Below are 14,448 nucleotides of genomic sequence, written 5' to 3'. Positions count from 1 at the left end.
AGGGGGGTAATGGTTCGGCCATGATGGGTGGGTTTGGGAGGCAAAGTGGTTTGAATTTGAAGGGTGAGGTTGGTGGGGTTTTATGAAGGATGGATGTGAGTTGTGAAGAGAAAGATGGGATTTGATAGGTGAAGGGTTTTTGGGGAAGAGGTATTGAGGTGATTGGTGAATGGGGGAAGAAGAGAGAGAGTGATGGTAGGGTCCTGTGGGGTCCACAGATCCTGTGGTGTCAAGGAAAAGTCATCCCTGCACCAAATGTTGCTCAAAATCACGTTTTGAGCTATTTCTGGCGTTAAACGCCGGGCTGGTGCCCATTCCTGGCGTTTAACGCCAGGTTGTTGCCCTTTACTGGCGTTTAACGCCAGTCTGGTGCCCCTTTCTAGCGTTAAACGCCCAGAATGGTGCCAGACTGGGCGTTAAACGCCCAACAGCTAGCATTACTGGCGTTTGAACGCCAGCTTCTTCTCCTCCAGGGTGTGCTGTTTTTCTTTCTGTTTTTCATTCTGTTTTTGCTTTTTTCATTGTTTTTGTGATTTCTTATGATCATCAACCTACAAAAAAGATAAAATAACAAAAGAAAATAGTAAACTATAAAACATTGGGTTGCCTCCCAACAAGCGCTTCTTTAATGTCATTAGCTTGACAGAGGTCTCTCATGGAGCCTCAGAAATACTCAGAACCGTGTTGGAACCTCTCAACACCAAACTTAGAGTTTGAATGTGGGGGTTCAACACCAAACTTAGAGTTTGGTTGTGGCCTCCCAACACCAAACTTAGAGTTTGACTGTGGGGGCTCTGCTTGGCTCTGTTTTGAGAGAAGCTCTTCATGCTTCCTCTCCATGATGATAGAGGGGTGTCCTTGGGCCTTAAACACCAAGGATTCTCCATTCACTTGAATGATTAACTCTCCTCTATCAACATCAATCACAGCCTTTGCTGTGGCTAGGAAGGGTCTGCCAAGGATGATGGATTCATCCATGCACTTCCCAGTCTCTAGGACTATGAAATCAGTAGGGATGTAATGGTCTTCAATCTTCACCAAAACATTCTCTACAAGTCCATGAGCTTGTTTTCTTGAATTGTCTGCCATCTCTAATGAGATTCTTGCAGCTTGCACCTCAAAGATCCCTAATTTCTCCATTACAGAGAGGGGCATGAGGTTTACACTTGACCCTAAGTCACACAAGGCCTTCTTGAAGGTCATGGTGCCTATGGTACAAGGTATAGAAAACTTCCCAGGATCCTGCCTCTTTTGAGGCAGTTTCTGCCTAGACAAGTCATCCAGTTCTTTGGTGAGCAAAGGTGGTTCATCCTCCCAAGTCTCATTTCCAAATAACTTGTCATTTAGCTTCATGATTGCTCCAAGGTATTTAGCAACTTGCTCTTCAGTGACATACTCATCCTCTTCAGAGGAAGAATACTCATCAGAGCTCATGAATGGCAGAAGTAAGTCCAATGGAATCTCTATGGTCTCATTTTGAGCCTCAGATTCCCATTGTTCCTCATTGAGGAACTCAGAGGAGATTGGTACACGCCCACTGAGGTCTTCCTCAGTGGCGTCCTCCTCCTCTCTTTCCTCTCCATATTCGGCCATGTCTATGGCTTTGCACTCTCCTTTTGGATTTTCTTCTGTATTACTTGGGAGAGTGCTAGGAGGGAGTTCAGTAACTTTCTTGCTCAGCTGACCCACTTGTCCTTCCAAATTTCTGATGGAGGACCTTGTTTCATTCATGAAACTTTGAGTGGTCTTTATTAGATCAGAGACCATTGTTGCTAAGTCAGAAGTATTCTGCTTAGAACTCTCTGTCTGTTGCTGAGAAGATGATGGAAAAGGCTTGCTATTGCTAAACCTGTTTCTTCCACCATTATTGTTATTGAAACCTTGTTGAGGTCTCTCTTGATTCTTCCATGAGAGATTTGGGTGATTTCTCCATGAAGAATTATAGGTGTTTCCATAGGGTTCTCCTAGGTAATTCACCTCTTCCATGGAAAGGTTCTCAGGATCATAAGCTTCTTCCTCAGATGAAGCATCCTTAGTACTGTTTGGTGCATTTTGCATTCCAGACAGACTCTGAGAAATCAAATTGACTTGTTGAGTCAATATCTTGTTCTGAGCCAATATGGCATTCAGAGTGTCAATCTCAAGAACTCCTTTCTTCTGACTAGTCCCATTGTTCACGGGATTCCTTTCAGAAGTGTACATGAATTGGTTATTTGCAACCATTTCAATCAATTCTTGAGCTTCTGCAGGCGTCTTCTTCAGATGAAGAGATCCTCCAGCAGAGCTATCCAAGGACATCTTAGATAGTTCAGAGAGACCATCATAGAAAATACCTATGATGCTCCATTCAGAAAGCATGTCTGAGGGACATCTTCTGATTAATTGTTTGTATCTTTCCCAAGCTTCATAGAGGGATTCTCCATCCTTCTGTCTGAAGGTTTGGACTTCCACTCTAAGCTTACTCCATCTTTGTGGTGGAAAGAACTTTGCCAAGAAGGCACTGACTAGCTTTTCCCAAGAGTCCAGGCTTTCTTTAGGTTGAGAATCCAACCATATTCTAGCTCTGTCTCTTACAGCAAAAGGGAATAGCATCAGTCTGTAGACCTCAGGGTTAACCCCATTAGTCTTGACTGTGTCACAGATTTGCAAGAATTCAGCTAAGAACTGATGAGGATCTTCCATTGGAAGTCCATGGAACTTGCAATTCTGTTGCATTAGAGAAACTAATTGAGGCTTAAGCTCAAAGTTGTTTGCTCCAATGGCAGGGATAGAGATGCTTCTCCCATAAAAATCAGGAGTAGGTGCAGTGAAGTCACCCAGCACCTTCCTTGCATTATTTGCATTATTGTTGTTTTCGGCTGCCATGTCCTCTTCTTCTTTGAAGAATTCGGTCAGGTCCTCTAAAGAGAGTTGTGTTTTGGCTTCTCTTAGCTTTCTCTTCAAGGTCCTTTCGGGTTCAGGGTCAGCTTCAACAATAATGCCTTTGTCTCTGCTCCTGCTCATATGAAAGAGAAGAGAACAAGAAGATATGGAATCCTCTATGTCACAGTATAGAGATTCCTTGAGGTGTCAGAGGAAAAGAAAATAGAAGAAAAGAAGGTAGAAGGATTCGAACTTGATTAGTTTCGAGTTCGAATTGTGCATTAAGAAGGAGTAGTACTCCATAAATAGAAGGATGTTAGAAGGAGGGAAGTAATTTTTTCGAAAATTAATTAAAAAGATTTTTAAAACATTTTGAAAAACACTTAATTGATTTTCGAAAATAAAAGTGAGAAAGAAATCAAGTGATTTTTGAAAAAGATTTTGAAATTAGAAATTAAAAAGATTTGATTGAAGACTTATTTTGAAAAAGATGTGGTTGAGAAGATATGATTGAAAAGATTTGATTTGAAAACAATTTTAAAAAGATATGATTTGAAAACAATTTGAAAAGATATGATTTTAAAAACAATTTGAAAAGATATGATTTTAAAAATTAATGACTTGCCTAACAAGAAAAGATATGATTCAAACATAAAACCTTTCTCAACAGAAAAGGCAAAAAATGTTCAATCAAATCATTAATTGTTAGTAAGTATCTTTGAAGAAGGAAAGAAATTAATTTTGAAAGCATTTGATTGAAAAGATATGATTTGAAAAAGATTTGATTTTGAAAAACTTTGAAAACTTGAAAAAAAATTGATTTGAAAACAAAATCTTCCTCCTAGCACCATCCTGGCGTTAAACGCCCAGAATGGTATACATTCTGGCGTTTAACGCCCAAAATGCTACCTCTTTGGGCGTTAAACGCCCAACCAGGTACCCTGGCTGGCGTTTAAACGCCAGTCTGCCTTCTTCACTGGGCATTTTTGAATGCTCAGCTTTTTCTGTATAATTCCTCTGCAGTATGTTCTGAATCTTCAATTCTTTGTATCATTGACTTGAAAAGACTCAAATAAAAAAATATTTTTGGATTTTTAATAATCAAAATGCAACAGGAATCAATTAACAATGCATGCAAGACACCAAACTTAGCAGTTTGTGTGCTACTGACACTATATGAGACACATGAACACTCAAGTCAATAGAATTTAAAGATCAAAACAAAGAAGTACATGCATGGATTCGAAAAATATAACAAAAACATGCATTTGACACCAAACTTAAGATGAGACACTAGACTAAAACAAGAAACATGAAGAAATAGAAAATATTTTTTTATGGTTTTTTTGTGAAATTTTTTTTTTTTGTGTTTTTCGAAAATTAAGTGGGAAAAGGTATCAAAATTCTTAATGAGAATTCCAGGAATCAGTGCAATGCTAGTCTAAGACTCCGGTCCAGGCATTAGACATGGCTTCATAGCCAGCCAAGCTTTCAAGGAAAGCTTCGGTCCAAAACACTAGACATGACCAAAGGTCAGCCAAGCCTTAGCAGATCACTGCTCCAAAAGCAAAATTGATGAAAATCAACAAGCTCTTGTGGTGTTAAGTTGAAACCTCGGTCCAATCAGATTAGACATGGCTTCTCAGCCAGCCAGATTTCAACAAATCATCATGAAACTCTAGAATTCATCTTCAAGAATTTCGAAAAAATAAATACCTAATCTAAGCAACAAGATGAACCGTCAGTTGTCCAAACTAGAACAATCCCAGGCATTGTTACCAAAAGCTTGCTCAAAATTTGAACAATCCCCGGCAACGGCGCCAAAAACTTGGTGCGCGAAATTGTGAACAATACTTTTCACAACTCTCATAATCCCTGGTCATGAACTCCAAAAACTTGGTGGTTCAATTCCATGGCATTACACAACTTCGCACAACTAACCAGCAAGTGCACTGGGTCGTCCAAGTAATACCTTACGTGAGTAAGGGTCGATCCCACGAAGATTGTTAGCATTGAAGCAAGCTATGGTCATCTTGTAAATCTTAGTCAGGCAAACTCAATTGTATATGATGATGAACGAAAATAATATAAAGATAAAGATAGTGATACTTATGTATATCATTGGTGTAAGAGCTTCAGACAAGCGTATGAAGATGCCTTCCCTTCCGTCTCTCTGCTTTCCTACTGCCTTCATCCAATCCTTCTTACTCCTTTCCATGGCAAGCTCGTGTAGGGTTTCACTGTTGTCAGCAGCTACCTCCCATCCTCTCAGTGAAAGCAATTGCATATGCTCCGTCACAGCATAGCGGAATTCATCTGTCGGTTCTCAATCAGACCGGAATAGAATCCATTGATTCTTTTGGCGTCTGTCACTAAGGCCCCGCCCTCAGGAGTTTGAAGCACGTCGCAGTCATTCAGTCATTGAATCCTACTCAGAATACCACAGACAAGGTTTAGACCTTCCGGATTCTCTTGAATGCCGCCATCAGGTCCTGCCTATACCACGAAGACTCCGATTAAAGAATCCAAGAGACATTCACTAAGCCTCAGATGCTTGTAGAACAAGAATGGTTGTCAGTCACCTTGTTCATGGGTGAGAATGGTGATGGGCGTCAATCATCACCTTCATCATGTTGAAGAACAAGTGATATCTTGGACAAAGAACAAGCGGAATTGAATAGAAGAACAATAGTAATTGCATTAATACTCGAGGTACAGCAGAGCTCCACACCTTAATCTATGGTGTGTAGAAACTCCACCGTTGAAAATACATAAGAACAAGGTCTAGGCATGGCCGAATGGCCAGCCTCCCAAAGGTCTAAGATAGCATAGAACAAAGATAGCTACCAAAAGTCTTCTAATACAATAGTAAAAGGTCCTACTTATAGAAAACTAGTACATAGATGAGTAAATGACATAAAAATCCACTTCCGGGCCCACTTGGTGTGTGCTTGGGCTGAGCAATGAAGCTTTTTCGTGTAGAGACTCTCCTTGGAGTTAAACGCCAGCTTTAGTGCCAGTTTGGGCGTTTAACTCCCAATCAGGTGCCAGTTCCGGCGTTTAACGCTGGAATTTCTTGAGGTGACTTTGAACGCCGGTTTGGGCCATCAAATCTTGGGCAAAGTATGGACTATTATATATTGCTGGAAAGCCCAGGATGTCTACTTTCCAACGCCGTTGAGAGCGCGCCAATTGGGCTTCTGTAGCTCCAGAAAATCCACTTCGAGTGCAGGGAGGTCAGAATCCAACAGCATCTGCAGTCCTTTTGAGTCTCTGGATCAGATTTTTGCTCAGGTCCCTCAATTTCAGCCAGAAAATACCTGAAATCACAGAAAAACACACAAACTCATAGTAAAGTCCAGAAAAGTGAATTTTAACTAAAAACTAATAAAAATACACTAAAAACTAACTAGATCATACTAAAAATATACTAAAAACAATGCCAAAAAGCATACAAATTATCCGCTCATCAGCACGCACGAGAAGCTGCACGTGACCTCATTAAAAGAAATCATGCCTGGCGATTTCTGAGGCTCATTAGGCCCAATCTCAAGCTGTTTTTGCATGGAAAAGACCCAAGGATGCTAGGGAGAAAGGGGGGATCAATCATTTTTACACTAAGACACATTTTTCTAGTTTTTGGGTTCATTGTTCTTCTAGAGAGAGAAATCATTGTTCTTCTCTAGATCTAGCTTTAATTTGATCTTCCCTTGTTGAATCTGAATTGGATTTGTTAATTACTAGTTTTGATTGTTAATTTGAACTCCTTAGTGTAATTTTGCTTAGATCTTGTGTTAGTTTATGGATTTTTGCAAATTGTCACTTTATACCCATTTCATGAATGTTGTGAATCTTGACTTGTTGATGTTACATTGATGATTTCTATGATTAATTGTGTTGTTTGAGTGATTGTAAGTTGATATTTGTTAGTGGGTATTTGTTAATTTCAATTCAATTGCAATTTGAACATGTCTTTTGTTAATGCTTACCATGTGTTTGATGAATTGTTTACCTTGATTATGGAGTAGTTCTTTTGACTCTTGGCTTAGGCCAAGGGAATTGGGTAAACTTGAGTCATTGGATCTAATGGATTTGATTATTTGGGAACCCTTAGTGGTCAATTTGATAGCCATTGACACTAGCCTACTACTAGGTTAATTAGTAGTGAGGTTAAACCTTATGGGTGGATGTTGACCAAACCATTTAACATACTTCAAGTGTAGAAGTAGACTTTATGGGTTTGGTTCCTCATAATTGTCAAAATATGGTTATTAGACAAGGATAATGACCCCAACTCCCACGCCTAGCCAAGAGTTACTTTTATTATTCATATTTGAAAACCCAAATTCTTAATTGTCTTGCTTTAGTTGTAGCTATTGTCTAGTTGAGAGTAGAATTAAATTGAATGTTGTCTCCTTAGTTTGAAATTGCTCACATCTTGCTTAGTTACTTGAATTTGTTCTTTGCACTTTAGATTACTTATTTGCTAAGATTTCTAGTTTACTTTCTTGCTCATGACTTACAACCCCGGATTTCTAACCAATGTTGAAGCACATGTTTGCCCATTCCTTGTGAGACAACCCGATGTTTGAATACTTCGGATACTTTATTGTGCTTGAACTTGTGACAACCAATTCTTTTCTAAATTTGATCCTCAAGGATTGTTGTTGGTAGAGCTATACTTGCAATGCAACTTCATTAAGAAATTCTCTTCCGACGCGTCACATGTCACCATGTCATGTTTTTCTATGCTTTTTCATACAAGAAATTGATGATTTGTGCTTAAATATTGAATGCTTTTGTGCTTAAATGATATATTTTCTTGATCTTTTAATTTTATAAATCTTGTAGGAAATAAGAATAAAAAGAAGCAAAGAAGCACAAAATAAGCTAAAAAGGAGAAAAAAAGAGCTTTGGGAAACACTTTGAAGTTGGAGCACACTTTGGAGCCTTAAGCCACGCTTTTAAAAGCGTGGCCCATGATCAAATCAAAAAAGAAAGCAACCAGCACACACACTGCTCCGCTCTTGGCAAGATCAAAGCATTATCGTGATGCAAAAAGTGAGGTTGGAAGCAAATTTTCGCTAAGTTAAATTTAGGGCGCCGCGCTCACAGGATGACCATGCCTCCTTCAAAGGGCTATAACTTGAGCTACAGATGTCTGATTGATGTGCTTCTAGTTGCGTTGGAAAGCTGACATTTAGAGCTTTCAAATGATATATAGCAATCCATATTTGGCATAAAATTGAGGCATGAGTGAAAGGCATCTTTAAGGGCAAAAAATAAGCGAAAATAAACCAAAGTGCTTCCACCAAGGCTCGAAGAAGGAGACACAAGGAAACCAAGGAAGTAGCGCTCTCAAGGAGAGCAGAGTGCTCTCTTAGAGAGCATTGTCGTGCTCTCACCCAAAGGAAATGCAAGAAAATTGGCGTGGAGTGCTTTCCCCCAAGGCTTGAACACGGGTACCTCACCAAGGAAGCCGATGCTCCACTCCCCACAAGAGCAGAGCACTCTCCTGATGCCTCACAAACTTGGCACGCAACAAAGGATCCCCACACAAGGCACCAATGCTCCGCTCTCCACAAGAGCAGAGCATCCCCCTAGGAGTGTCATCCATGGGCCAAAATTCAACCAAAAATCCAATTAAATTCAATTCCTCACCAATTGAACCAAGGCCATCTAGATCTTCAAATCTAAAGCAAGCAAAGCCCACATCATCACTCAAAGGCACGTGGATTAATTAGATTAGGATTTTCATTTTAATTGTAATTTATTTTAATTTCATTTTCATTTTCACTTTGTAAAGCCTATATAAAGGCATCAATTCCATCTCATCAAGGAGGCTAGCTCCACTAGGGAGCATTAGGAGTAGTAGTAGAGAGCTATCTCTTTAGTTTTTCTCTTTGTTTTGAAATTTTGGATTGAGGTTGGAGGAATTCTGTTTCAATCTTTGATCTAAAATCCATCTTTGTTCATCTTCTGCATAATTTCTAAGAATTGAAAGTTGAATCTGAGTTTTCATTTACTGCTTCCATCTTCATTTCTTCTTCAATCTGTTTACTGTTTAATCAAGGAAGGGCTTGAGATCTAGACTTGTTTTCTAGTCTCATTGATTCCCTGAGATCTTTACTTGTCTTTTTAAATTTTGCAATTGAGCTAAGTTCATTTATGTTCTGCTCCTTCAAGAAATTTTGCCTTGCTGTTTACATCTGCTGCTTTTATTTTATCCGCATTTTTACCCTTCTGTTCCTATTGCTTCCAATTTACTTTCAAGCACTTTAATCTCCCTGCAATTGTTCTACGCTTTGCTTTACTGCTCTCTTTAATTTCCAGCACCCCAGTCCCTTTACATTTGATGCAATTTACTTTTCTTGCAATTTAAGTTTTAGCTCTTTTACTTTCTTGCTCTTTAAGTTTCCTGCCATTTACATTCTGCAATTTTAATTTCCCTGCAATTTTACGTTCTGCAGCATCAATTTCACCCAATCATTCAATGTTAGCTTGACTAAACTAATCACCCACTAAAGTTGCTTGATCCATCAATCCCTATGGGATCGACCTCACTCTTGTGAGTTATTACTACTTGATGCGACCCGGTACACTTGCTGGTTGGATTTGTGTGTTGAAAATTCATTTTTCCACAAAAACACCATCACACAACTCAACGAGCTAGAAGAATTTAGGAACCAAGCATATGAGAATGCAAAGATCTACAAAGAGAACACAAAAAGATGGCATGATCAAAAGATAGCAAGGAGGGAGTTTATTGAAGGACAAAAGGTGTTATTGTACAATTCTAGATTCAGGTTCTTCCCTGGGAAACTTAAGTCTATATGGTCTGGACCCTTCACCATCATCAAAGTGTACCCCTATGGTCAAGTGTAACTCATGGAGGACAAAACACAGAGAATCTTCACTGCAAATGGCCATAGACTCAAGCATTACCTGGGGGATTCACTGGATGAAAAGAGAGTGAGCTACCACCTCAATTAAAAAAGGAAGAACGTCAAGCTAGTGACGATAAAAAAGCGCTAGTTGGGAGGCACCCCAACACTTTATATCCTTTTGATTTATTGCTTTATTAGAATTAGATTGTGAATATTAGCTTAGGAAGTTAATTTCAGTTTTGATAGTTAGGGTAGCTTTATGAGTTAATTTGTCTCCTAATTTTTAGAAGTGCAGCTGGATGAAAGCATTTACTGATGATGATGAGTGATTGGGCTAAGAACTAGCTAAAAAGCTAAGTTTGGTGTGGCCACTCACCAACTTGATCCAGGCTTGCAACCATTTGGATAAATTAAATTTTAAAAAGTAAGCCCAGAGATTAAGTTTGGTGTGGCCACCACCATATGAGAATCACTTAGCAAGCCCAATACCACTCAATTTGAAAGCATTTAATATATTGGTGGAGGCTTGAATGAGAATTTTAATGTGTTCAGGGGAGATTAGAAGTAAAGAATGTGAAAGGATTAGAATTACTTCTTCCCCATGAACACATTAAAAACCCAATGATGAACCCAATTTATTGAGATGAAAATGAATTAAGTTTGGTGTCCCAAGGGTGATGCACGAAAACTTGTCTCTTGATGAGCGGATAATTTATACGCTTTTTGGCATTGTTTTTAGTATGTTTTTAGTATGTTTTAGTTAGTTTTTATTATATTTTTATTAGTTTTTAGTTAAAATTCACTTTTCTGGACTTTACCATGAGTTTGTGTGTTTTTCTGTGATTTCAGGTATTTTCTGGATGAAATTGAGGGACCTGAGCAAAAATCTGATTCAGAGGCTGAAAAGGACTGCAGATGCTGTTGGATTCTGACCTCCCTGCACTCGAAGTGGATTTTCTGGATCTACAGAAGCCCAATTGGCGCGCTCTCAATTGCGTTGGAAAGTAGACATCCTGAGTTTTCCAGCAATAGATAATAGTCCATACTTTGCCCGAGATTTGATGGCCCAAACCGGCGTTCCAAATCAGCTCAAAACTGCCCGGCGTTAAACGCCGGAACTGGCACAAGAATGGGAGTTAAACGCCCAAACTGGCACAAAAGCTGGCGTTTAACTCCAAGAAAAGTCTTTACACATGAAAGCTTCAATGCTCAGCCCAAGCACACACCAAGTGGGCTGGGAAGTGGATTTTTATGTCATTTACTCATTTCTGTAAACCCTAGGCTACTAGTTCTCTACATATAGGACCTTTTACTATTGTATTCTCATCTTGGTAGCTATCTTTGAGTAGTTTTATGCTATCTTAGATCATGGGGCTGACCTCACGGCCATGCCTAGACCTTGTTCTTATGTATTTTCAACGGTGGAGTTTCTACACACCATAGATTAAGGTGTGGAGCTCTGCTGTACCTCGAGTATTAATGCAATTACTATTGTTCTTCTATTCAATTCTGCTTATTCTTGTTCTAAGATATTCATTCGCACCCAAGAACATGATGAATGTGATGATTATGTGACGCTCATCATCATTCTCACTTATGAACGCGTGCCTGACAACCACTCCCGTTCTACAAGCAAACAAGGCTTGAATGTTTATCTCTTGGATTCCTTAATCAGAATCTTCGTGGTATAAACTAGAATTGATGGCGGCATTCAAGAGAATCCGAAAAGTCTAAACCTTGTCTGTGGTATTCTGAGTAGGATTCAATGATTGAATGATTGTGACGAGCTTCAAACTCCTGAAGGCTGGGCATTAGTGACAGACGCAAAAGAATCACTGAATTCTATTCCAAACTGATTGAGATCCGACAGATGATTAGCCGTGCTGTGACAGAGCGCGTTGAACATTATCACTGAGAGGACGGGACTGTAGCCACTGACAACGGTGATGCCCAACATACAGCTTGCCATGAAAAGGAGTAAGAAGGATTGGATGAAGACAGTAGGAAAGCAGAGAGACGGAAGGGACAAAGCATCTCCATACGCTTATTTGAAATTCTCACCAATGAATTACATAAGTATCTCTATCTTTACTTTATGTTTTATTTATCATTTATCTTCCATAACCATTTGAATCCGCCTGACTGAGATTTACAAGATGACCATAGCTTGCTTCATACCACAATCTCCGTGGGATCGACCCTTACTCGCGTAAGGTTTATTACTTGGACGACCCAGTGCACTTGCTGGTTAGTTGTGCGAAGTTGTGATAAAGAGTTAAGATTGCAATTGAGCGTACCATGTTGATGGCGCCATTGATGATCACAATTTCATGCACCATCTCTCAACAAATTTCCCTTCGGCAAGTATACCAAATTATCGTCAAGTAAAAACTCACAATAGAGTGAGGTCGAATCCAACAGGGATTGATTGGTCAAGCAACTTTAGTTGGAAGAGTATGCTAGTTGAGCTAAATAGAATGTAGTTTGAGAATTACAGAAAATTAAATGGCGGGAAAATAAATAGCAGAAAATAAAGTGCAGAATCTTAAATGGGGATTTGGGGAACTGAGAATGGAAATAAATGGCAGAAAGTAAAGAGAATGGTTTTTAAATGAATTTTAGGCTTTGTGAATTTTGTGATACTTTGATTGGTTGTTTTGATTACTTGTAGGTAAAGAAAAGAAAAAAAACAAGAAAGCGTGGCCTAAGAAGCGTGGCCCAAGGAAGAGAAAAGTGTGGCAAAAGCAACAAAGAAGCGTGGCATATCAAGGGAGGAAGCTACAGCGCTCTCCCCAAGAGCACAATGCTCTCCAAGGGAGCACACCAATGAACCAAGGAAGCAAGGCTTGGATGCTACGCTCTCCTTGAGAGCTGAGCACTATTTTTGAACCAAGAAAGAGGGGGAGAGATATAGTGCTGCGCTCTTGTCAAGAGCATTATCGGGCTCCTCCCAAAACTTAATTCAAGGAAAAGTTTGCTAGTGAAAGCCACAAGGGTCGAACCCATGACCAAAAGGGGGGAAGAGGCGCTACCCTTGCAAGAAAATAAGCCAAAATTGGCTTAAGTGCACTCACAAGGATTCGAACCAAGGATGCCCCACTCAAAGCATGCGCTAGCTTGCTTTCCTTCACAAAAGAAATTGGCCAGCAATGCTTCCCCAAGGATTTGAACTTGGGACCTCACCAAAGCAAAGGGAGTACTGCGCTCTCACCAAGAGCTGAGCGCTACTCTTCAAGCAACAACTTGACACGGCCAGGGAGGAATTGCGTGCGCAGGACAACACCAAGGCAGCAATGCTACACTCTCCACAAGAGCGGAGCGCTATCCTGATGCACCCAAGGCTTGGCACGCTACAAAGGAACCAAGAAGTGAAGCCTAATGCTGCGCTCTCCACAAGAGCAGAGCACTCTACTGGGAGCAACATTTGGGCTGGAAATTCAATTAAAAATTCAATATAATTCAATTCTTCACCAAATTAAAAAGCCCATTCCAAATTATAAAATCCAAAAATAGAAGGTGTATAAATAGAAGTTAGTTTGATTTAGAGAGGACCTTTTACCTTTTCTTTACTTTTAGATTTTTACCTTACTTTTGAACTTTTCTTTTTGGTAGTTTTGGGAGAGTTTTCATTCTGATTCTAGATCTTAGAGAATTGGGGAGGAGAATTGATCTCTCTTCTTCCTTGTTCTTGCTTGAGCACTCTTGACTTCTTACTTTGGATCTTGGGTGGAGAATTGAAGAAGTTCTGTTTCAATCTCACCTTGAGATCTCTTGTTTACTCTTTCTGCATAATTCAATTTCTGTTTACTGCTTTCATCCTTTTATTTCTTCTGCAATTCATTTTTCTATTTTCTTTTGCAATTGTTCTTGTTGGATCAAGGAAGGATTTGAGATCTAGACTTGTTTTCTAGTCTCCTCCACTTCTGAGATCTGCAATCTCTTTTTTAATTTCTGCAATTGAGCTACATTTACTTTCTGTTTCTAAATCTTCAATCACTTTTACTTTTCTGTTCAAGATCCACTTTACTTCAATTCATCTTTTACTCTTCTGTTTATTGCAATTCACTTGTTCTTGTTTAAATTCTGCAATCACAACTCCCAATTCCCTTTTTACATTCAAGCAAATTTACATTTCTTGCACTTTAAGTTTCTGCAATTTACATTTCTTGCACTTTAAGTTTCTGCAATTTACATTTCTTGCACTTTAAGTTACTGTCATTTATTTTACTTGTTCTTTAAGATTCAGCACTTTAATTTCTTAGCTCCTTAATTTACTACAATTTTTCCCTCTCCCTTTACAATTCATGCAATTTAGCTTCTGTCAATCATAAATCACTCAAATCAACTCTTGTTTGCTTGACTAAATCAACCACTAAACTAAAATTGCTCAATCCTTCAATCCCTGTGGGATCGACCTCACTCATGTGAGTTATTATTACTTGATGCGACCCGGTACACTTGTCGGTGGATTTTGTGTTGGATCGTTTTTCACACATCAAGTTTTTGGCGCCGTTGCCGGGGATTGAAATATATTGACAATGATTAAGTGAAGTGGAGATCTAGATTAAGAATTTTTTTCTGTTGTTCTCAACTAACATATTAATTGTATGACTATTTGCCTAAGCTAACCAAAACTTTATTCTAGCAATAGATTGAAGTTTCACTGGTTTTCTTGTTTTGTGTGTTTCTTGTGTTGTGT

At 39.2% G+C, this 14,448-nt stretch overlaps 1 non-coding gene across 1 annotated transcript; it reads left to right on the top strand.

Annotated features, from left to right (window-relative positions):
* The first annotated feature begins 2,352 nt into the window (after window positions 1-2,352).
* LOC130953168 (small nucleolar RNA R71) lies at window positions 2,353-2,460 on the top strand. Its single transcript, XR_009075340.1, has one exon. It is a non-coding gene; the product is annotated as a small nucleolar RNA R71 (small nucleolar RNA).
* Window positions 2,461-14,448: the final 11,988 nt, after the last annotated feature.

Source organism: Arachis stenosperma, chromosome 9, assembly GCF_014773155.1.
Source record: "Arachis stenosperma cultivar V10309 chromosome 9, arast.V10309.gnm1.PFL2, whole genome shotgun sequence".
Lineage (NCBI taxonomy): Eukaryota > Viridiplantae > Streptophyta > Magnoliopsida > Fabales > Fabaceae > Arachis > Arachis stenosperma.
This window is presented reverse-complemented; position numbering and strand designations above follow the sequence as displayed.